Here is a 24,502-nt window from a genome sequence, read left to right on the forward strand (position 1 = left end):
TCAGAAATCCTTGCACACATTTCATAATCTGAATCTCTAAAACACACTTTATTCCAATCCTCATCAAAACTATCATCCGGCACAGCATTATTCGAACTTGTTCTAGCATTCAAATCTCCACACACAATCAGAGAGAAATCCTCATGAATAGATTCAAACAAATCAACAATGCATTGTTCTAGAATTTCAATACCATAGCCATATTCGGAAACATCCCAAAATTTGCTGTCATATGGGAGTAAATACATGCAAATCAAAAACACATTCTTATCTAAACCGAACAATGTTTTATTTATTTCCAGTACAACCGTGTGTTTATATTTAACATCAATGCGTTTCACTAGCTGTGACAATCGTTTTTTTAACAAAAACCATCACACCACCCGAACATCTTGCTCCCTGCGATAATCTGACAGCCTTAGAAACATGCACATCATAATCTTTAAACACAGGGTACTCTCGATTATCAAAATCAACAAAGGTTTCATTCAATGAAAAAATGTCAAAACTTAGCAAACAGTCAATCACATCCTTTACATCAAGTTTTTGTAACCAACCGTCACAATTCCAAGTACAAATGCGAATCGAACTTGGGCCTTGGCCACACCCCTATCTGTTTGTGCTTGTGGAGCCACCCCTACCTCTACCCCCTCTTACACCTGTCCCAGGAGTTTTCCCACCTGACCTGCTGCTGAGTTTGCCCTCTACCCTGTGCGGTGTTTCCCCGTTGTAGGCCTAGTGCTGAGTTTATTTTTGGCTGCGTGTTGTCATTCTGATTGGCCCTAGACCCCGAGCGCTGGCGTAGCTGCGTGGGACTTTTGTTCATGTCGCGCATAGAAATGTGGCTGTCGCGGCGTGCACGTGTCTCCGATGACGACGTGCCAGGGTCTCCCTGTGACGGTGGAAACGCCATGTCTTTGCCAAAAGCGAACTGAGACCCTTCGTCGTCTCGATCGAGATCGAGATCGAGAGAGAGAGATCGAGAGAGAGAGAGAGAGAGAGAGAGAGAGAGAGAGAGAGAGAGAGAGAGAGAGAGAGAGAGAGAGAGAGAGAGAGAGAGAGAGAGAGAGAGAGAGAGAGAGAGAGAGAGAGAGAGAGAGAGAGAGAGATAACGAACGAACGAACGAACGAACGAAAGAACGAACGAATTTTACAAGACAGAGAGAAACAGAATGAGACTGGCAAAACCAACAGTGAGACACACACATGGCGCGAGGCAGACAGACCGACACAAGCAGTCGAATAAACGCTGTGTCAGAGAGAAAAAGTAATTACAATTGTAGGGGACACCCCGAAGCGTCCCGGTACCAAAGCGTCCCGGTACCGAAGCGTCCCGGTACCAAAGCGTCCCGGTACCGAAGCGTCCCGGTACCAAAGCGTCCCGGTACCGAAGCGTCCCACTATAACGCGTCACAGGACTTAGAGTGTTTGTTTTTTTTAAACCTTGACCAAGGGCGGATCAATTCACTTTGGAGGGGGGGGGGGGGTTACAAAATGACTGCGAAGATACAAGTTGACGGCGCCGAAGGCGCCTAAGCCTCCAGGGGGGTCCGGGGGCATGGCCCCCCGGACATTTTTTTTATCCAAAGAAGCAAAATAGAGCTATCTGGTGCATCCTGAGCCAATAAATTACCTCTTTTTTGGGGGTGTGTGTGTGTGTGGGGGGGGGGTTACGTAACCCGTGTAACCCCCCCCAGATCCGCCCTTGTTGACCTTGATTTGACCTTGACTTGACTAACCATATTTATTTTTTTTAAATTTAATCTTGACCTTGATTTGACCTTGACTTCACTGATTTTTTTAATTTTGCACAGACCTTGATTTGCTTTCGGTAAAAAAAAAAAATCACTTTTTGTCCAACTTTTCCCCAACTTTACTTTAGATCTGTACTCACAACACACCAATTTGGAAATACTGTACCCGTGTGTACAAGTTCGGGGGAAAAGTCCGTAGGCTTCCGTTCACAAGAGGGATATGTCTGTTATCACACACGCTTTCTGGCTTCATTAAGCGTGAACTTCGGAAAAAGTCTTTTCAGTTCTGCCTCCGACTTTTAAATTGTATCATTTGGGTTAATTTGGGTTTGTTTGGGTTCATTTGGGTAATAAAGAACGCTCGCGCTGGACCCGAGTACTCTTCAGACTGGCTCGCTCCACCAGTATGAAAGTTTTTGTCTTGTGCACGTTTAAGACCAAGTGATTGCTCTGTGTGAATTACAGGCATTCCCTTTGCTATATAATACATTGGCATGCGAGCCGAGGATGTGCGTGGTGACTGGTACGGGGACGCTTCGGCACCGGGACGCTTCGGTACCGGGACGCTTCGGCACCGGGACGCTTCGGTACCGGGACGCTTCGGTACCGGGACGCTTCGGTACCGGGACGCTTCGGTACTGGGACGCTTCGGTACCGGGACGCTTCGTGATGTACCCCAATTGTAGACTGACTTAGTGCTGGTTGGTGACGGGAATCATCGTGGGGTTCACCACAGTTGCATCCACACAAATCAGTGTCTTGCGTTTGGTGGAACATTACTTCTCTCTCTCTCTCTCTCTCTCTCTCTCTCTCTCTCTCTCTCTCTCTCTCTCTCTCTCTCTCTCTCTCTCTCTCTCTCTCTCTCTCTCCCTCCCTCTCTCGCTCTCTCTCTCTCTTACTTTCTTTCTCTCTCTCTCTCCCCCTCTTTCTCTTACACTCTCCCTCCCTCGCTCTCTCTCTTTCTCTCTCTCTCTCTCTCTCTCTCTTACTTTCTCTATCTCTCCTCCCCCCTCTCTCTCTCACCCTCTCTCTCTCTCTCTCTCACCCCTCTCTCTCTCTCTCTCTGTCTCTCTCTCTGTCTTTCTCTCTCTCTCTCTTTCTCTCTCTTTCTCTCTCACTCTCTCCCCCTCTCTCTCTCTCTATCTCTCTCTGAGAGTTGCTCTGACAAAATTTGCTTCAAACTCGCCAAAATGACCATTGTTGGATTACCAACACATGTGGAAGGCATCCTAACCACCCTGCTGTCAGACCACCACGTTAAATCTTGGACAGTTGCTGGTGAGGGACAGGATACAGTTTTTGTACTTCGACTGAGCGCCACTGAACACGACAAAGCATAACAACGGCTGCCAATGGACAGTGGAGGAAAAAATCAGCATCGCAAATCCGCCGAGATAGACAAAGAGCAGAGCAAAGGAGATCACAGGCGGGCCTTAATTCTTGTCATGGCCATCCTGGCTTTCAAAATGAATTACCAAAAGATCCTGATACACAAAATCAAAACGATGCAGTGTCAAAGGTTGTGACAAATGACAGCGCAAAACAACAACACGCCAGCACAGGGAGCGCACGTGAAACACGCAGTCTGACCGCTCCCACACAGCACGTTTCTGGCCACTGTGACACTGCAAGGTCAGCCACGTGCGAGATTGTCACCTCAGAGGTGTGTTGTGCTGTGACGTCACCGGTAGCAGACGATGAAACCACTGCAGCGGAACTGGCAGTAACAGACCGAGAATTTGAACCAGACGATATATATATATATACGATCTAGCCTCAAACTGCTAAAAAAACGTTCAACTGAAAGCAAGACTGTTAAACAGAAACAGAAACCGCACTCTCAAAAAAGTAGTAGCCTATGTGAAAGGAAAGGAGGAAAGAAACAGCTGATTGCAAGGGGAGACGACCAGCGGTGAGCAGCAGGAGGCCGGTGCAGAAACTGATCGCCACGCCGACATGTCTGTCGCCATAGCGCTTAGCACTGCGGACGGTGCTATAGTGCAGGTTTCAGATACTGAGGCTGTGGCGGTTGCTGATGGCGGCGTGGAGCAGGTCGACACTGATGCAGTCGGGGAGCAGTCAGATGACACCACTAACCAAACGGAGGAGGCCCACGCCGACTCTGCTGTCCAGAAGGATAGCAACGACAGAGACAGCGCCACCGTTGCTGTAGGGGGTGGTCATGATGTCTCTGTCGACAACAGCGCCCCAAGCATCGACAACAAACATGCCGCTACTTCTGACATTGATGGTGACGGTGACGCTTCCGCCGATTGTACAGAAACGTGTGTACATGACATGCTCTGTGCCATGGTTGAGAAATTAGCCTCTGAACTAAGAGATCTCAAGGTCCAAACGGACAGAAAGATTAAGGCAAATGAGGGTGGGCGTGACAGAGAGGTAAAGGACTTAAGCGAGCGACTCACAACTCTTTCCAGGGACAATGAGGGCTTAAAAAAAGCGCTGTCAGGCTCTAGAGAGCAAGGTGAAAGACCTGCGGAAAGAGAACAAGACTGTCCAGGGCTCACCGTCTCCCGAAGCCCCACCCCTGCAACAGTCACCTCAAGGCAAAGTCGCTCATGCTCAGCCAATTAGCGTGACCACGAACTACGGCTGCTACGCCCATCACTCAATTGACACGTCACTCATTACCGAGCCTGAGCCCCAAGCTTGTAGCAGTCAGTCATCCCCGTCCTCCATGGTCCGCCCGCGGACAGGTGCTACCAAATCAACCGAGACGACAGACACTCAGAGGCAGACAACTCTCCGCCTCCCGACCTCCTGCACGTGTCTGCTTATTGGAGATTCCAACCTTAGACGCGTGTCCAGGAGACGGCTTGATCGGTCAGGACAAACGGAGGTGAGAACCTTAAGTGGGATCACCACCCCTCAACTTACCACCGTCATTGCCAGCAGCAAGACTTTTCCTGACGTTAGGAAGATTGTTCTGCATGTCGGCACGAATGACGGCATACAAAACACGAGTGAACTTCAAAGCAACTATAAGTCGCTATTATCTGAAATATCGCTACGCTTCCCTAATGCGGTCATCTTTGTCGCAGCCATCCCTCCACAGGCTCAGCGCAAAGTTACACGGCAGATTCTGCAAGTTAACACTAAGCTCGCGTCGCTATGTGATGGTGTAAAGGTGCAGTTCTTGGCACTATCGGATATCTGGCGCCTTGACAGTGACGGTCAAACTGACCCAGACATATTGCAAGACAAGGTCCACTACTCTGCAAAGGGCCTGTCTTTACTCGTAAAGGACATCAAAGCCATCGTTTTTGAGAAGCGACTAGGCAGAGCTTCGTTTGCAGACGTCGTTCAAGGCGGAGCGCCTCCGCCCATATCACACCAACCACTGCAAGAGAAGCAGCAGCAACAGTCACCTCACCAACAACAGCAATGGACACCTCATCAACAGCTGCAGCAGCTGCCACAACAGCAACAGCCGCCGCACCAGCGGCAACAGCAGCAACAACAGCCGCCGCACGAGCAACATCGGCAGCAGCAGCAACAGCCGCAACAACAGCAGCAGCAACTGTGGCAGAAACAGCCGCCGCACCAGCAGCTGTCGCTGCAGCAACAAGAGCCGTTGCTCCTCCCTCGGCTGCAGCAGCAGCAGCAGCAGCAACAGTCTCATCAACCACCACTACAGCAGCAGCATCAGTCTCATCAACCACCACTACTACCGCCACCGGCCAACCAACCATTTACTCAACAGCACGTCAGCCATCCCAGTCTCCCATTGTCTCCACGTGGGGAACATCAATATCCTACAATGTATTACCCCCCTTGGATGAACGCCTTCAGGCAGTATCAACTCAGCCCATTTATGCACACACACACCCAGCCGTCCTTCTATGGGCAGTGGCCCCCGGGGTGCACCAAGCATCCTACTAAGTAGTTTTAAAAGGCTAATTTAAGCATTACGAAGGGCGTGAGTGTATGTGCGTATGTGTGAGTGAGTGTGTTTGTGTACTTTATTAATTGCGGCGTCTAAACTCATGTAACAGTAAGTACACTAACGAGTGTACCTAAACGAGTGTGATTTCGCGGATGTGATTTCATAACTATTAACTATGTCGTTCAACACCTCCAGACATTGTGTTAATTTTGTCCACGACCCCCCAAGTATTCTGCTGCTTTTAACATTGTGAAAACATCTGCATCCAAACACGCGTGTGTTTCTTCTTTGTGTGTGTTAATCTTCGATTCAGACCCGTTTGCTGCTCAAAGAAAGTGAAATCGTGTTGGCGTTGTGGGGATTTAATGTAGCGCATCGTTCCTCCCTGTTCGAACTGTTGATGGTTTAAACAGTTTTATTCAGTTGCATAAATACAAAGCCGTAATTGAAAGTTGTAATTAAGGGAGCACAACAAGATAAACTTATAAATGTGCTCTTAGAAACAAACGAGTAATGTGGCGGACAATATTGTAAATGCATGATATTTAAACAAATGAAAACAAGAACAACAACAACGATAACTATAGCAACAGTGGTACGGAAATCTCACACACACGACGCACGCACACACACACACACACACACACACACACACACACACACACACACACACACACACACACACACACACACACACACATAGAGAGACACACACATAGAGACACAGAGGACAATCAGAGAGATAGAGAGAGAGAGAGAGAGAGAGAGAGAGAGAGAGAGAGAGAGAGAGAGAGAGAGAGAGAGAGAGAGAGAGAGAGAGAGAGAGAGAGAGAGAGAGAGAAAGATTGCATCCACTATAAATCAATTCAATGCTCTAATAACAAAATGACTAAACAAATGGTATTAACAAAAACGTTTGCTGTCTAATATACATTTTTGAATCTGATTAAACAGCGCTGTGTTTTCAGCCAAGGACTTTTCACTATTACCGTACATAGCACACAAAACAGTAATATTATTATTATCTGGTAGAGTATCAATAGTGGTTGCTCTAACATTCGTGTACAATGGACAGTCAAATAAAAAGTGTTCACAATTTTCAACATGAAAACCACACCTGCAGAAAACATCATTTGTCAAATGTCTGTTAAACATATCTGCATTTAAATCGCTTATCTCTAATCTTAATTTACAGTGAATGATTTCTGCTTTTCGAACTTTAGAGTAGACATACGGGGGAATTAGAGGGTCATCTCTGGACAAAAATCTTTTAAAACAACCAATTGAATTCGTTTGTTTTATATGATCAGGTAATTCATTCCATAAAGATGTTGCAGAAGGAAAAAAAGAAATGCTTATATAATTCAGTTCTACTCTGTTTTGCGACGCGACAGCGCAAGGAAGAATCAGACAGGCATTGCAGTCTATATTCATGAATCAATTTCTGAATTTGCAACACGAAGAACTGATTTAGAGGACGACAATATTGAGTGCATTTGGATTGAAGTAAAAAACTGTAAATCCTCGCCTCTGCTCATAGGTTATATATATCGTAACCCTGTCGAAACGTCGATTTGGTCAGAATATTTCATTCAGATGATGGATAAAGTCAAATCACGCAATAAAGATATTGTATTGCTTGGAGATTTTAATATTAATCTGAATAAGCCTCAAACAGTATGGAATTCAACAACAACTTTATTAGGTCTTCATCAACTGGTTCTGAACCCAACAAGAATAACAGACACAACTGCAACTCTTATTGATCACATATATACTGATAATAAGAAGATTGTTTCAAATGTGTATGTGTCCAATTCCAGTATTAGCGATCATATGCCTATTTTTTGTTCGGTCTCTATGCGCTTGCCTAAATCAGGACCAAAAGGCCACACGACCATAGAATACAGAAGTTTTAGACATTTTGATGAGTCTGCATTTTTTCGTGATCTTAGTGAAGCTCCATTTCAGAGCGTTTTTGATTTCAGTCTTGCAGATGATGCTTTTGATCACTTGTATAGCATTTTAAGCACAATTATAGATAAGCACGTGCCCCTGCGTCAGCATAGAGTAAAACATGCCAGACTTCCGCCTTGGTTAACATCAGATATTATAGAGGCGATGGCTCTGAGAGATTATTTCAAGGAAAATAAGATGACAGACGAATATAAACAGCAGAGGAATGAGGTGTTAAACCGTGTGAGACAATCAAAAACTGGTTACTTTGATAAATTAATTTCCGATAAGAAAGATACTGCAACAATTTGGCGGGCAGTAAATGAAATCCTTGATAAATCAAGGAAAAAGTCAACTGCTAATCTAACAAAACTATCTGCGGAAGAATTTAATAATCATTTTATATCTTTAGCGGATAAATTGAAGGCTTCTGTGGCAGAAACAAATTCTCCGGATACAGATGACTGTTTTGAAAAATTGGACGAATACTGTCAGCGGAACAGAATAAACAATGAAGCGTTTATCATTCCTCCGATTGCAGTTCATGAGGTCGGAACATTTATTGAAAACCTGGAGAATAAAAAGTTCATGGGTCCGGCCCCGTGAAGTTATTGAAGCTTTCTCTACCGTATAATGTGGATTCGCTCACGTTTGTATATGTCGTATCCATTCTGTACAATTTGCGCATTATGTACAATGAGCAGCATATCTTGCACACTGTATACAATGAGCAACAAGGTTTGCTTATTTTATCCTACATACGTGAGAGAAACACCCGTGAGATAATAATCGTTCAAATCACACGTGTGTATATCATGTAAATGAGGTCATGTTAAGCAAGTCTGGCAGGGACCTGTTATTCCACTGCTTGTGATGCCAAAGTCACCGAGACAAACTTCATTATATAAACAAACATTGTGCTCGCTAATTACCCTCGATGAATCTTTAGAACCAACACGTCACGCCACACTTTCAGAGTGACGTTTCTTTGCTTTGACGTAATAGATTGCACGAGGCTTTAGAAGAGATCGAGGTTCCAAAACAAGCGTCTTCAATTTAGCTGCCTCGTCTGCAAGACATTTTCAGTAAAATACACGCAAGTACAGTATGTAGGATAAACAGAATACTACATGGCTTGCTGTGTCGTACCAGATTTACACTCGTTGCTTTTTCAAATAGTGAACAGCTCGCTTTCGCTCGCAGTTCAATATTAAAAAAACAACTCGTGTAAATCGGGTACGACACAGCAAGCCATGTAGTATTCTCTATGTATACAATGAGCAAAACTGTTGCCCATTGTATACAATGAGCAAGACCATAAAGTTGCACATTGTATACAATGTGCACCGAGTGAGCAAGATTGTTGAATGGCGTTCAAGCTACACTGATATATGAATCATAGTGAATGGTTGAATGGAATATGTGAGTAAAGTGTTCAAATAACGATGTTTGTTATGTTTAAGCATTGTTTTAATTCTCATTTCGCTAAAACTATACAGTGCATTAGGAATTTAATTATTGTAAATTAATTAAACAATAAAAACAAATACAACAAATAATGTTGTTTCAACACACGCACACACACATACCATTCGTTCATAATAACGCTCACATTGTCATGTCATTGCTAATGAGAGCGTCGTTTTCACCGCCTTTCACGCTTTTGCTAATAACGCTCATGTTTTCATGTCACGCTAAAACATGGAAACAACGACAACAACGTACCACAGAGGTCACCTGCTTCTTTTTTAAGCATGATGGTTCTTGCATTTAGCAGATCGGGGGTGGCAATGAGAAGTACATTGAAGCCGAGCTTTGAAGCATTTGCATTTGTTTGTTGTGCATACTCCGAGGCAGTTACATTTAGCGTAGCCTTGGCCGTGTCCACGGCTGGTTGCGATGGCGGTCTCTCTGACTGATTTCGTCTTGTTCCGGTTTTCTTCTGGAATGTTATCTTGGGTGAGTAACCTGCTCTCGTTGATTTCGAACTGGTTTCGACTGAATTTCGAGGCGAGTCGTCCGTGTCTTGTCGCAATGGTGTACATTCCTCTGTCGCGGTCCACTTCAGTGATGACTCCGAGTAGGTTTCTTTGATCACCTTTGGCTCTGTCATACATCGGTATAGGTACGCGCACGCAATCATTCACATCTGCAACTTTTAACTTTTTCCTTGCCGATTCAAGCATGTGTTCTGCTGCCCGTTTTTGATTTCTTCTAACTTGGGTACGAACAGTCTGATGTTGCGATGTCCGCCGGCACAGTAAACACTGATTTGTCTCTTCGCTCGATCCTGCTCCTGTACACGAACTATGAACTAAACAACGACAAGAATCACACATGACAGGCGGGGTATCCAAAATGACTCCACACACCCTGCACAGATCGTCAGTAACATTCTCACCGACACGTGCTAATGCCGACAGTACGGATAATGCAGTGATCGTCATGGATACTATCCACGTTATTTCCACCACCTAAGAGAGTGTTCGGGACAACTTCCACACCATCGCCAAAGAGAGTGTCCGCGCTGGCACCACCACTATCCCCGCCACGTGCTATAATGCCGACAGTATGGAAAATGCAGTGACAGGGTGATCGTCATGGGGGCCTTCCACACCATCGCCATGGAGGCCTTCCACACCATCGTCATGGAGGCCTTCCACATCATCGCCATGGAGGCCTTCCACACCATCGCCATGGAGGCCTTCCACACCATCGCCATGGAGGCCTTCCACACCATCGTCAGGGAGGCCTTCCACACCATCGCCACGGAGGCCTTCCACACCATCGCCATGTTGACCTTCCACACCATCGCCATGGAGGCCTTCCACACCATCGCCATGGAGGCCTTCCACACCATCGTCAGGGAGGCCTTCCACACCATCGTCAGGGAGGCCTTCCACACCATCGCCATGGAGGCCTTCAACATCGGCACGATCCGAGTCTGCAGAATTGCACAACCGTAGGAGATCTTCAGATTCTGGCTTCATCGCATCGAGAATGTCTCGTGGAAAGTCTGTGTGCAGACCAACGATTGGATCTTGACCAAATAGTGCCCTGTAAGGTGATGTGCCCAACACTCGATTGATTGCAGTGTTCTTTTGAAGTTGAACGAATTTCAAACCGGTTGCCCATTCTGTAGTTTGCTTATCATTTAGCCATGACCGTATCATGTCCTCGACGTCACCATTTGCTCGTTCGACGCTGCCTTGAGACTGGGGATGTCTGGGTTTCCCGTGTACTATGAGTAAATCAGGCCACATCACCTTCAATTCCTCGATTATGCAAGGGACGAATTCTCTCCCGTTGTCGGACTGAAGTATTCGTGGAGCTCCGAAAGTCGTGAATATGTCAACCAAGTGAGATGCAATGACACATGCTCGCTTGGATCGAATGGCTCTCAGAACACAGAACTTGGTCAGGTGGTCTTGGTAGTTCAGGATAAATCTGTAAAGCAAGCAACAGGTATTGTAATTCAATCAAGTTTGCGTTTTAATGAAACAGATCCTGTGATTGGTCAGAATGCCCAAACTCATTACAAATTACCGGTGACTAATTGTCGATACAGCATGACTTCCCTTCTTTGTCTCTGTTAATCTAGGGAGAAAATATCCAGCGATATTTCTCCGTAGGCCTAAAGTTCGGCCATGACCTAGGCAAAATAACTTGCGCAGCCGCAGAAACAAGAAAATGAAAAAAAATTATGAAATGATTGGGAGCCCCGCAAATTTGACCTCTTGATTCCGACCATGAACCCGCTGTTGATAATCTGGAAGGTCGTACCAGAAATGCAGATCTATCTCTGGCCCATTCATAGATTCAACCTACGGACCTCATATGTGATCAGATGGCCAAGCAATGCGTGAAATCTTTTATTCTAAAGCCTTATGGCTCGTTTCGACAAGCATTAAACGGATGAAATTAACCACATGCAGTTTATTCTTCAGAAAAATGCACACAAACAATGGGTTGGGTTAGGTGATTTGTACATAAACGTCTTCCTCACGATAGATTCGCCGATTTGTCTTATGAAGCCGTCATCAACACGAACACAATTATTGCAGAAGCAAACTCTGTACCTACCCAGCCAGCATGATTCTGCGTGACGCATGCGTTATTTCTGCGTTTTTCATGCGGGGATGCGTACGGCCTCGTGACACCTTCGCTTCGCGCGCGTTACTTTTCGCCAACTTTTACGCAGATTGTCGCATTCGAAACGACTTCACCACGCAGTGTTTAGCACGCATGGATTCAATGAAAAGGTGATTGCAATTTTTGTTTTTCCTAATTTTATACCGTGGGTTTATGCATTTACTTCATGAAATAATTTATTATATTTTATGTTATTAAAAAATATTTACTTTTAAATTTTGGTTATGAATAGTTATTCTTCTTCAAAAACTTCTAGTTTTTTTTTTAGAAAAAAAATTGCATAAAAACTTTCAATCCGTTATTTTTCAGTTTATCTTAAGACAGTTTCGGTTAAAAAAAAATGCATTTAAAAGTTTAATAAAAATATTTTTATTTTATGTAATGGTTTTCCCATTTAATTTTTATTTAATCATTTTGTTATTACTAACATTTATTTGCTTAATTGTTATCCTGATTATTTTTATCTTAAAATAAATATGATTATTTTAATTTGTATTATCATTATAATTGTTTTAGCATGTAATATAATTATTGTAATGGGGATTTGGTATTGTTGTAGGAATCAGCTTTCCACAAAATAATGTCGTGGAAAAATCTAGGCAAAGCATAATAAAAATATTATATGAACAGAAAAGATAACTGAAATCTATATGAACACCCATAACAAAACGATAAAAACATTTAAAAAATTCAGATTAAGCAAAAAAATGTAAACTAAAGTAACTTTGAAACTAATTATCTACTCAAAATAAAGGCTGATGTTAATGGTTACATAAAATTTGTTCTCAGCATATTTTCATTTTATTTTATTTTGCTTTGGAAGAAAATCTCTATGAAAGTTCAATTTCAGGGGAGACAGTTACCTTGACTGAAAAGAGCAATTTATGGAAGTTATTTCCCTTGTCAATCAGACAATCTCCAACTTCCTGTTGGCAAGAAGTCTGTCAAATCCACATTGTATCGGCGTTTTTTTGCTTTTTCTTCATATTGACTTGTATTTTTGACTTGCTTATTGGATGCAAGGTAATCTTATCCTTCTCTCTGAAATGAAGATTGACTTCTTTCAAGAATAGGTAAGTTGATCAACTGAAGGAAAGATTTGGGAATTTGAATTTTTGATAGCTCGCGGCTTCGGCTTCCGAGTTTGATTCCAGAGAGAATTTCTCACACTTTCGATTTTTTTTTCGCCTAGAAGAACACTGTTCTATTCATTCATGTTTGTTTTGTCTGAAAGATGGATGAATGAACTAACTTTTCCAAAAACATAAAGTTGATTGATGCAGTGGTTTGTTTTTAAGGAGGTGTGGAAGAGTGAAAATGCCATCCGAATCACGATTCGCGGGTCGCATAAAAACAGAATTTTCGTTTATCTTTTTATGTCTCATTGTCTGTTTCTTGGTGAACTTTGGTTGGTTCCTAATCTGGTCGAGTCATTGCGGCAGCAGTTGTCAGGAGCTTTAGTAGTAATACTAATAGGCTCTTCATAAATCTGTTTTTTTTTATTTGTATCTTTTTATTTTTCCACAGATGTTCAACTTTCAGTTCCGCATACTGACATAGACTCATAGTGGAATATTCTGTGTCTGAGTCTCGGAAAAGAGAAAAATTACCCTTGTTCCCGAGGCATGCATAGACTAGAGAGGCAGGCAGAGGCTGTGTCAGCGTGTGCAGTGATAAAGTTGAAAAACAGATTTTTTTTGAAATAAAAATAAAAATTAAAAATACATCACAGAGAAAATAAATATACTAATTTAGTGAAATTGAGATGCTTATATTTAATAATTAATATTCCAGTTTTGATGTTTGCGTGTTACTGTTACTGTTAGGTTTGGGAATCAATGTGATCCTATTTAACTTCCAAGTATTTATTTTTTCAGAAAGCTTTGACTTGAGTATGACGGTGCTCACTGCTTGTTTGAACTGAAGGTGAAGAAAGCTGAGATGGACAGTGACCTTAACACCGCCACCGATGCCAGTAACGCAGACTGTCGTTCCGTCCCGGCAAGGTGAAGATGAACAGGTATGGCTCGATAGCAATGAGTGTCTCATTTAGAGTCATTGATAGTGACACTGACAGCGTCTTTTTGTTCTGTGACTTTGGCTTATTTTGTGTTTTATTCTTTTAGTTATAACCAGATGTGTCAAACAAATTCAGCTGATCTCTTTTACTGTTTTAGTGAAACAAATGTATTGTTTCCAGCAAAGGGAAAAAAAATCGGGTGGGGGCGGTTGGTCGATTTTATTTTTATATTTAAATTTTTATTTTATTTTAATAGTTTTATTGATGTTTGTTTTTAATTAACACAGGCATCTCATTGATGAGAAAGTGTGAACTGTGTCCGCGGGATGCCAGAGAAGAGTAACTTTTCATCCAAAGTCTGCAAAATTGAATTTAAAATTTAACCTTTTTGATGAATATTTTTGAATGAATACAAAAAGTTCTAGTGTTTGGAGGAAAATTTAAGGTCAGTTCAACTTTAAACAATGATTTTTAGTGTGTGTTTGTTCTTCTGTCTAAAAAAAAAAAAAAAAAAAAATCTGCTTGAAGTAAATACACACAAAAATTTTCATCTCCAACTGCTGAGTCCCTACATCTTATTACCCCATCAAATGCCACTCTGTATGCCCCTTTAAAAATTGATTGCAATATATATATTCCTCATCTTCTCCTGAATTCATTCAAAAATATAGAGATGTCACGTTTACTTTGAACATTTGCTCAGATTGTTTTTTAGTGCTGATGGTTTCTTTTCAGGCCGACAGATTGTCTAAAATATGTATTGCTTCATGTAAATGTCTTTTTGTTCTTCTTTTCTTCCATTCAGCGGACACAAGACTACGAGCAGAGCAGAGCGGCAAGATAAACATCAGTTCTTGCTGCTGGAGAAGGTTCTACAGGAGCAGATGGACCTGATGCGACTAATTTAGTAATTGGTCGCCAAAGAATCATGGTGGAGCCAGAGCCTGTGCTACTGTTCGGTGGAGTCATCTTTTTACTGTTGAGTGTGGAAGATGTTGAAGGCACATGATGGATCTGTCGAAGGAGTGATCACTGGTAGGTGGCTTTGAATGCTATTGTTAAAGCAGACCAGTCATGCCTGTGCTATTTTCCCCAGATAACTGTAGCAAGATCTTGTGAGAGTGACATGTTATTGTTAGACGCTCTTTAGGCTTTAAATGTTACCTTGAGTGTGTGCTTTTTGGAGGATGCCAGATGTCATCACGGTTCACGGGTGTATCTTAACTGTTCATCAGTTCTCAGTCATGACCAGTTTCCCATTATCCTGGGAATTCATGCAAGGTTTATGCGTATTGGTCACATTTGTGAATTTAACCAACACATTTTGATGATAAAACTATGCTTATGGGTACGCACAATGATGGGCCTCTTTTTCTCATGTGGGGTGCGGAAAATGCATGCACCACTTTGTTTTCTGTGATCATTGCATCTGTGAGAAATAATGCAAATATTGCTCTGTGGCCAGAGCTGCCATCTGCTAGGTTTTCAGGGATGTAACAGAAATTGCTACGCTGTTTCCTCAAGTTCAAAATTGCAAGTGCTACACTCAAGCAAATAATCACAAACATGCAACAGTGCCTTCTTGTGAGTTCTGATTCTCACTTTGTGTAGGCATCGGATTATGGGTCAGAAAAAAATTGTCCACACTGAATAGTATCACGGTTGACGCTCTCTTCTAACTATGTTTGTGCTTTCCAAATGAAGATTTGTGAGATAGTATTGAATGATTGATGCAGGTCACCTGAGGTGTGTGATTACATTTTATGACAATGCTACACTCAATCACCATTTGCTCTTCTGAAAACTTTTTTTTTAAAACTAATTAAAGCAAGTGCGATTATTGATTTTTTGTTCCAGGTGACAGTATGATGCTTCCAGATTGAATTGTTTGTATGTGAAGAAGAGCTGTCTGAATATTTGATTTTTGGAATTCAGTTGGCTTGTTTTGTTTGTTTCAGATCCATGACCATGAGCTCGGTGTGGTTGGTGGACATGAACTAAAGACGACTACTGATGCTGTGATGACGAAGGTGTTCCATAGGCTACACGGTTGCTGACAGGGGGCTCTGGGGGAGGGCAGGGAAAGAGACCATGGTGTACGCTGCGACTAAAAGCCATCGACAGTGAGTTGTTTTTCATAATTTGTAAAATCATCCTGGTCCTTTTAGGAAGAAGATAAAATCCATGTCTACAAAACAACAAGTTATTTCTGTCTCAAATTTTGTTCTTTGGAATCAATTTTAAATTTGCCATGTTTCACATGTGAATGATAGTTGTCAAAGCTTTTACGCTTAACATTAAATTGCTAGAAGCCAAGTTCCTGAGCTCATTTGTCAGTGTCATGGATTTTCGACTACATACGAAATAAGGATGTTAGCAAACGGTATGATGTCGTCACATATGCGTCTGCACGTCACAGTACATGTATTATGAATTTCCGAAGGCCCCCAAAGAAAAAGTCATAGTAAAGGTAACTTTAACCACTTGACTGCCTTATGACGGGTATACCAGTCATGCGCTTGTGCAGCCGCAGCGCCTTAGGACGGGTAAACCCGTCTTCTCCGTTCCGGGATTTTCCAGAAATGCTACGTCACTGCTGACACACAAATAGCAGCCAATGGCTTGGTAGGATACCTCATTCTCATGAATAAACATAAATGGTGACGCGGTTTTGCGTTTGAAGGCTATTTTCGGCCTTGTCGACAGGGTATGGGAGAGAAATCTCGACTCGTCAAAATGGCTAACGGTGACTGTCGACCGGGCCCTAGTAGGGAAAAACAAGGCCGGACTGACGCTACAGGCGGTGCAAATGATTATGGATACTGACAGGGGAAGGGGGAGATCTTCTTTCGGACAATTCGTTGGAAACAGGTAGATGACAGTGATTATAATCCTTTCTTGGAGCGAGCAAAACAGCCACCTGTGTTTGATCCACAGGCACCGGAAGATGCGCCGGGCTGATTTTTCAAAAGTTCATATTTAAACATCATTATAAGCCAAACTAATTATCATTTCCATGATTAGACACTAAAAACAGATTCTTGGTTCAATTTCCTTTAAAAACAACATAGGTTTTACTTACCTACCTACTGCCAGTTTGAAGCTAGATTTTTTTGTGAATTATTACACCCCAAACTCCAATATTCCCTGGCAGTCAGGAATGCACATACCCAAGTTTTGATTGGCAGCGAAAGGGTTAAAACAAATATTAGGGTAGGTATTTTTTTTTACTTCTCTTCTACAAGGATTACAATGTGTTGTAATTTCCTAACTCAAGTATAGTTGGTGTGTTGTAAAAGCGTATGGTGTGTATGCAAGTTTGTGTGTCTGTATGATTTTTAGCAAGTTTACAGGTGTCAGGAAATAAACTTGAGACTTTTTTCAAATCAGTGATAGTTGTTTGATGATCTAAGTTCATGTTATTTTTTTGTTTTGTCATGCAGAGGCTGTTCCGTGAAGCTGTACGGGTGCCACAGGTCAAGACCTTGAAGACTGCCGTTCAAGACTGGTTTTTGGAAGCCTGTGATAAAAGAAAGAGACAACAGGCCATGGAAGAGCCTTCATGATTTGGTTTGCAGTAATTGAACTTTGTAATCTCTGTAGGCTTATTTACAATGCTAGTTGCAAAAATTTGATGAATGTAAGATTTGACTCGCCTGAGAAATTGCTAGTGAGTAATTGTATTTCACAGTTCAGGTCTGTGTGGCTGATGGGTAATGTACAGAAGAGTCTGGGGTTTTGTTGGACATTATTTAAGCTAAGCTTTAAACGTCACACTCTTCTACAGATGATGTTCAGACATGATGTACCCTTTTAGGTTGTGTCAGAACGACAGAAGACTAAACTGGAAGTGCTCAACTACCATTACTATCAGTGGAGACGCATGGATGCATTTGAACTTTTCTTGTGGGTATCCCATACTAAAAATATAGAATACATGATTCTGGAAAAGCTGTTCAAGGGCACTTACACACTATATTCGATTTTTAATACACGACTCAAACCTTCAGGCTAAATTAAAATGAATAAAATACAAGTATAAAGAGTTCAGAAAAGAAGAAAACAAAAAGTGAACAAATAGAAAGAAAAGGTTTTAACAATTCCTTGTCATTTATGGGAGTCGAACGCAAACAACCTAGGCAGCTTGAAGGAGACAATGCATGATGCGGGTTTTTGTTGTTCTTTATTATTTTTTGGAGTTGAGTTGAGAATTTAGAAGCGAGACTAGAAATATATATTTGTTTTTTTGCTGTTAAAACCGTTATGATTGGATTTCTATAGATGTAAGTCTTGGTGCACCTGATAAAAATTTAGCCCTTGAATGCAGGCAGTGTAAGGTAAATGAAGCAAAGTTCTCTCCGAAACAGCAAAAAAAATGCATTTCAATTATATTGATCCTCGCCACCTTATTTTGTTTGCTGAGCAGCTTGCCGCTGGAGACTTGTCTATCATTTTGTGAGTAAGCTGCGTGTTTTACATCCATTTTGAGATGGCAAACCTATGTTTTACGCAGTCTGATAAGTTTTTTTTAATTTATGAGTTTTATGTCATGTTTTTTTTTTAATTTATGAGTTTATGTCATGTTGGTGTGCTTATACATATCAGTGGAGAAGGGGCATTGAATAAGTGTTTCTTTTTGATATTGTTCTGAATTTTGACTATTAGCTGGCATTTTACCTTTTGTTTCATTATTGTAGTTGTTACTTTTGTGTAGTGAAACTTGATAACTCACTGCTGCCCATGTCTAGGTTGTGTCAATTGTTTTTTCTTCACTGAACGTACCACTGATTATCAATGATGACATCAGGGTTTTGTTCTGTTTTTTCTCTGGCATTTGAATTTGCTTCAAATCATTGTGACCTTTTTTTTTCCATGCAAAGTTACTGGTATATGTGAATATGTTAACACACTTTAAATCAAAACCTGAAATGTCTCCTTTTTAAAAGTAATTTTTTTAATTTCTTTTATTTAAATGGTACACATTCATATGATTGTCTCCCTTTTTTTCCTTTTTTTTTTTTTTCCTTTTTTTTTTCTCTCTCCTTCTCTTATTTTGTTTTTTTCTTTCTTATTCTTCTGTTTGTTCTTCCTTTTATCTTCTTATCCTCTTTCTCTTGCTTGTTCCTTGTCCCAGTATGCTTTCACGCCGCCCCATCTAATTATTTTGTGCTCCATCCACATCTGAATTTCGTTCAGCTGCCTTGTCCGAAATGTGTGTGGGGCACATACGTTTAATGTCAATGTTCATGTTTCAAGTTCCTTGCTTTGTGAATTGCATACCAATGTTTTATGCAGTCGTGATAGATTCTAAATGTATGTGTTATCCTAGTTTGGTGTACATTGACTGGATTTCGATCCCTGGAGAATGGGCATTAACTAAGTGTTTGTTTGTGATATCATTAGTAATCTGAAGTTCAACTATTAGCTGGCTTGTAGAACTTTTTTTCTCTTTTTGTTGCTGTTCTGTATTCAAACATGTTGATACAACTCACTGCTGCCTATGCCTAGGCTGTGCCAATTATTTATTTATTTGTTTACATCAATGTGATATAGTGACGAGTGTACATCAAAATTCTCTCTTATAAGTTATACTGGATTCTTCACTGCATGTACTACGGCGTATCGATGATGACTATCAGGGTTTTGTTCTATTTATTCTTTGTTCTGCCAATTTGAATTCTGCTTTGAATAGTATTTTGATCATTTTTGTTTCCGTGCTGCTGGTATGTCAAAATGCAGTGAAATTAAAACCTGGAAGTCACAATGGCAATAAGCGAGATTCAAATCTCTCCTTTGTTTTAATCAATTTATTTGACTGCATTTTTGTTTTAGAACTTGTACATAATTATGATCATCTCTGTTATCGAACCTGCACGCTTGACCTTTGTCTTTCTGGATCAATACAATGTTGTGCACTGACCATTATTTGTTTGTGAGTGCGTAAAGCGGTTGTGTGGTCTGCGTAAAATTGTGTAGGTCAATCGTGACATCTGCGTGGAGAGTGCGTCAAATGCGTGAGAATGCGTAAAGCAATTGTGACATCTGCGTGGAGAGTGCGTCAAATGCGTGAGAATGCGTACAGCAATTGTGACATCTGCGTGAAGAGAGCGTAAAAAGCGCGTAATGCCTGAGAATGCGTCAATAATTTGTGACATCTGCGTGGAGAGTGCGTAAGATGATCAGGACATCTGCGTCAAGAGCGCGTTAAATGCGTAAAGCAATCGCGTCGTCTGCGTGGAGAGCGCGTTAATAGCGTGAGAATGCGTAAAGCAATCGTGACGTCTGCGTGGAGAGTGCGAATTTGTCTTGGTGTCAAATAAGCGTGCGCTGGAGGTGCGTATGGTCTGCGTAATCTGAGGGAAAACGAGTGTGTCACGCATGTATTTCGCTTTGCAAAATCGCGCGCGTTACGCATGCGTCCAGTGCAGTTGTTACGCAGAGTTTGGCGACTGCGACACGCATTCGCTGCGCAAAATTTTGCTGGCTGGGTACACGACCGAGACACAAGACTGATTATTTCACAGCTGCAATGTGAATAGAGAACAAAGAAGTTTTGGGTAAGCTTACTCACTGACAAGCTAGGAACAGACGGAAAATTCCGAACAAAAGTAAATGACGTCAAAGTCTCTTTCGCTTTGCGTGTAACTTTGTCATGACGTCTTTTTGTGACGACAGTACACGCGACAATTTGTTCGCTTCCGGTGTCATTTTAGACTGAAAAGCAACTCAAAAGAAGGAGCTAAGCCTGTGTCTTGAAACAGCTGAAACACTCTTTTGGATTGCCGATTCAATGTTAACCAAAAGGTTAAAGAAAAAAACCAAGGTTCAGTTGCGAACTGACAGCGGATTGAGCATTTATTACTGTTGATGAAGGTACGATTGAAGCTTTATTCTCTCCGTCAACCAACAAGACTAGATTTGTAGCAGACGAAAAACAAAGTGTGAGTTTTTCCTGTCTTGTGAAGGCGATTATGTCGTTACAAGTTATCTGTACGTTGTGAAGACATTTCAAAACAAAATTTAGCTTTGATGCGTCACGGGATATAAGCGTATACGTTTTCATCCATGGAATAGTTTTTTTCGTCTCGGCAGGGTGAATGAATTCATGATGTCTTTTCCGGAACTGGACAAAATTGGCCTTGCCAAGACTGAAACAAAATATAGTTCTACAACGATTAGGCTTGGGTTGATTGCCCATGGTGAATTTCCAATGATTTGTTTCCACATCCCATGACACATTTTCTTTACTTTGGTCATGCCATATATACGTTACAGCTCCGTCCATCCATGGTATCGCGTGATATTTTGTCTCGACGGGGTGAAAGAATATAATGACGTCACTCTCGGTAGAGCCTCGAGTGACGTCATCATATTCATTGACCCAGCCTCGACAAAATATCAGGCGATACCATTAGTGCAGTAGATTCAGTAGGGGTGCCTTCAACCTCTTACATATTTTTTTAATTGGCAATACTAGATCGGAAAATGTATTATGATAACGGTTTGCTACGTTCACAGCTCAGTGTTTGTGCTAAACGACCGTGAGGGGCCCCCAAGCTACCCCGGTCCTTTGGCGCCATCAGAAAATAATTATCTAATCAGTAATATAGTTAAGTGACACATTTAATTAGGGGTTTTCGAGGGTGCCGATTCCAAAAATGATGTTTTTATCTCGATCAAATGTCATGATCACATATCAAAGGTCTCCTTTGTTGCTGAATTACGATTTTTTGGTTAAAATAAACAATATATCCAGTTCAAATTGGTTAAATAGTTAGTACATACTGAAGCTGTCAAGTTTGCCTCGTTTAAAAACAGAGAAAATTCCTGGGAGCACATAGAATCACGAGCCGAAAAGATGGGAGATCTGACTCTTTATCGACGAGTAAAAGACGCAGACCTCTTTGCCAGAGAAGCAAAGCATCACAAATCATGTTTGAAGAACTTCCGTACATCATTCAAAAACTTTGAGGAAAAGATTAGCAGAGCAGAGAAAACACCAGAGACTGAGGACGAACGCTTGTTAATTGCCAACAAAAAGGCTTTCACATGTGTGTTGGAGCACATTCAAAAACATTGTGTGGAGCAAAATGAGGTGTTACAAATGCCATTTCTGCGTCTGCTCTATGTTGAAGAACTAAGACGTCATTTTGTTTGTTTGTTTGCTTAACGCCCAGCCGACCACGAAGGGCCATATCAGGGAACTAAGACGTCATGACGTTGAGATTCCGAACTATCGATCTGAGAAACTACTCAAGAGCATTCAGAGTGAGCCAATCAACGAACACCTGGGTTTCACAATTGTCAATCGAGACAAAGGTGGTGCAGTTTCAGTCACGTTGGTACACAGCTCGAAGATAACTGTTTCGGATGCTCTTTCACAAGCTTATTCTCTTGGAAGTACAGATAAATACCAAGACGTCGCACTTCGTCTTCGAGGGCTCATTCTGAAAGCATTCAAAGAGTCCACAGATCTGCCCTGGCCACCGACAGCCAACGACTTGGAACTCAATGTTGAGAATGTTCTCCCATCAGATCTCAACCGGTTCCTCAGCATGGTCATGACCGGCAAGGAATTCTCAACAGCAAGTGAGAAGGCAAAACGGTTGGTGCTTTCTATCGGTCAAGATATCTGGTAAGTCCAAAGTCGACCTCGCTCGTCTGCCTCCTTGTCGTGCTGCTCTGCAGCCACACAACAAACGTGTGAACCACTGTGTTGCTCTGTACAAAAGAGCGCACATAGCCATTGTAGAGAAACCAAAACCCTATGATGAAGGCCAGGGATGGATGAGAAACGCAAAAGACTTACTGGAACCGATATGGTCATCAAAACCCATTTTGCCAGCGTCTTTGATTGATCTGTTAGCTGCTATTGATCCTAAAGACAAGGAAACGGAAGATGAAGAAGACATGGAAGTGGATGAAGTTGACTTTGACGCAATGTTTGAAAGTGATGAAGAGTTGTAACTGTCTCCTTTGTACAATGGTTCACTACCAGATATGTTGACAGACGCAGATATGATGAAGATTTGGTTTACCCGAGATTATGCCAAACATTCCTTTAGGGTTTTGTTGTTATGAAATTATGCCAAACTTTTTGTGTAGGTGTGTTATTATGAGATGATGCCAAACACTCGTTGTAAGTGTGTTTGCATGAGATGATGCCAACTATTCATAGTAGTTGTTATTATGAGATGACACCAAACATTCTCCGTATATGTGTTACGAGTTCCCTGTATTCATGTTATTATGAGATTATGCTTAAACTATTCCTTGTATACGTCTCATTTGAGATGCTGCCAACTATTCTTGTATATTTTTTTATTTTGAGATTACGCCAAACATTAATTGTGGGTGTATTATAATAGTTTATTTTTGATAACGTGTTTTTTTTTAGAAATGAGCACGTGATTTAACCGTTCAAATCAGTCAAGATAAGTTCAACAGCTTTCATGACAGAACTATCTCACACTTTCTCATTAATTGATATGATTAATATAGTTGTCTAGATGACTACTTGTATCTTTCTCAATTAGACACAAAGTACATCTATGCAATGCTATTGCATAGTGTTGATACTTTTACAGTAATGACCTAGGTAATAAGCTAAATTTTATAACATAATCATATGTTTCAATAAAGAATTGATGTTTTAAAAAACCTATTGCATAATAATTATTATGTCCTATATTTTGTTGACAACACTTTCAGCTATGCTGATTTGTCCTTATTAATATTATTGTTTGAATTTTGCTCTCTATTGCTCTTAATACAATGTTTTTTGTTTTTGAATATTTTTCTTCACTTTTTATAGATAAAAATATTATTATTTGCAATATATCGTCTCTTAGCTTTGATCATGACATTTAATCGAGATAAAAACAGCGCCCTCGAAAACCCCTAAATTGATGTGTCACTTAACCATATTACTGATTAGATAATTATTTTCTGTTGACGCCAAAGGACCCCCACCCGGGGTGGCTCGGGGGCCCCTCTCGGTCGTTTAGCACAAAAACTGAGCTGTGAACATAGCAAACCGTTATCATAATACATTTTCCGATCTAGTAATGCCAATTAAAAAAATATGTAAGAGGTTGAAGGCACCCCTACTGAATCTACTAAACTACATGGATGGACGGAGCTGTAACTTAAATACATAGTCACTCCGATCCCTGGGGGCACGCACTCGACGTCTCCAGACCTCTTTCTTCCCCCAAGCTGTTTCCTCCCTTATATGCACCCCATCCCTCAGTTGGGCAGCTTCGCAGTCGGTGATCCTGCTGGCGGTGAGCTCACCACATCCTGTGACTCAGCGTTAAGTAGTGGTGGTGGTGGTGGTGGTGAGGGGGGGGGGGGTTGAGTGGGTCTTTGATATGTGATTCCTGATTTCCAAATGTTCAACATTTTCTTTAGCTGCATTATTTTAGTTATTCATGAGTGGGTGGGTGGAGGGGATGGGCTAGTTCTAACTATGCATTAGATTATAAAATTGTATTCTGTGTAGACCCTTCCACCAGCATCTTAGACCATAGGGGGTAAAATATCAAAGGTCTGCCAAACCCAGCAAATGCAGTAGGCAGCCCAGAGATCCCTTTGTACATTTTCTTTTAATAGATGATTGTCATTTGTTTTACCTCATGTCTGCCCTGCGTGTGATGGTGTGATCGTGACTGCTGTAGTGTGGGCGTGTGTGTGTTGGTGTGTATGTCAGTG

General features: G+C 41.6%; 1 long non-coding RNA gene across 1 annotated transcript in view; it reads left to right on the plus strand.

The window, feature by feature from the left end:
• The window catches only part of LOC138973958 (uncharacterized), a 451,362-nt gene that overhangs the window by 151,507 nt on the left and 275,353 nt on the right, over positions 1-24,502 (plus strand). The window lies entirely within an intron of this gene.

Source organism: Littorina saxatilis, linkage group LG8 (genome assembly GCF_037325665.1).
Source record: "Littorina saxatilis isolate snail1 linkage group LG8, US_GU_Lsax_2.0, whole genome shotgun sequence".
Lineage (NCBI taxonomy): Eukaryota > Metazoa > Mollusca > Gastropoda > Littorinimorpha > Littorinidae > Littorina > Littorina saxatilis.